The sequence below is a fragment of the Seriola lalandi genome, unplaced genomic scaffold (genome assembly GCF_002814215.2).
Source record: "Seriola lalandi dorsalis isolate HSWRI2012SDOR001 ecotype SW California unplaced genomic scaffold, Sedor1 jcf7180002047064, whole genome shotgun sequence".
NCBI classification, from domain to species: domain Eukaryota; kingdom Metazoa; phylum Chordata; class Actinopteri; order Carangiformes; family Carangidae; genus Seriola; species Seriola lalandi.
In genome coordinates this window covers 1-903 of record NW_019517627.1, presented here as the reverse complement: position 1 = coordinate 903, position 903 = coordinate 1, and the positions used below count along the sequence as shown (strand labels likewise).

General features: G+C 43.5%; 1 long non-coding RNA gene across 1 annotated transcript; it reads right to left on the bottom strand.

Moving 5' to 3' along the window:
• Positions 1-162: 162 nt before the first annotated feature.
• Positions 163-882, bottom strand: LOC147819797 (uncharacterized). The gene is made up of 2 exons (XR_015436462.1): positions 693-882; positions 163-312 (listed from the first exon to the last, which is right to left on the bottom strand). It is a non-coding gene; the product is annotated as an uncharacterized LOC147819797 (long non-coding RNA).
• Between the last annotated feature and the right edge of the window lie 21 nt (positions 883-903).

Here is a 903-nt window from a genome sequence, read left to right as displayed (position 1 = left end):
TCAGTCCTGACTACATCCAGACTTCAATCCAGACTATAGTCAAGACTACAGTCCCGAGTATCTGAGTATCACTCCCCCTTCAATCATTGATTGGTCAGTGGACCTTTAATCGTGCAGATATAATAAGTAAAATAAAATGTGATCATTACAATAATGATAAAGTTCAGTATAATAATGATGCATTTATTGGTCCTTGGGTATTTTCAATATAAAAACATTTCATTCTGCTGATGAGCCCAGTACCAAGACCTGAAGACTACATAGATAATGTTCTTTACCGTGACTGTTCACATAGTCGGTCCAAAATTTTTCCTGAAAATGGAAGAGAAAGAAAATATAATGATGTAGCTTCATTAGAGAGAAGAAGAATAGACACATTGAGTGACGACCACAGGACATTTCATTCACAGTCCTCTCATCAGGTGCTACAGTACAGGTTCAGGTAACAGTTCTAGGAGTTCTGGTTCAGTTGAACGGCTCATCTTCAGACTGTAGATGTAACAATGCTGGGATATTAACTAAACGGCATTTTAATGGACTCTTAATGATTTCTGGTGCCCTTCAAATAATTTCTCAGTCTGTTCACATAACTGTCACACAAGGTTCAAATGTTAAGGTGACGTCCACCTCCTCAACCCCTGACTGTCTTGAAAGCAGCTGTAAGGTTCTACATCAGCGTACGGCATCATTACCGTCTGAGCGTCGTCCTCGAACACCTCTCTAGCTTCCTCACGGCTGCACATCTCCTCCATACACTCCCTTTCCAGACTGTCAGACACCAGCAGCTCAAAGTCCCAGCTGTTGTAGAGCAGCGAGCGCGACAGGAAGGAGGTGGCCGACTGCTCGTCCAGCAGCACTGGCTCTCCTGCAGGACACAGGCCGTTTACACTCAGAGCACACACC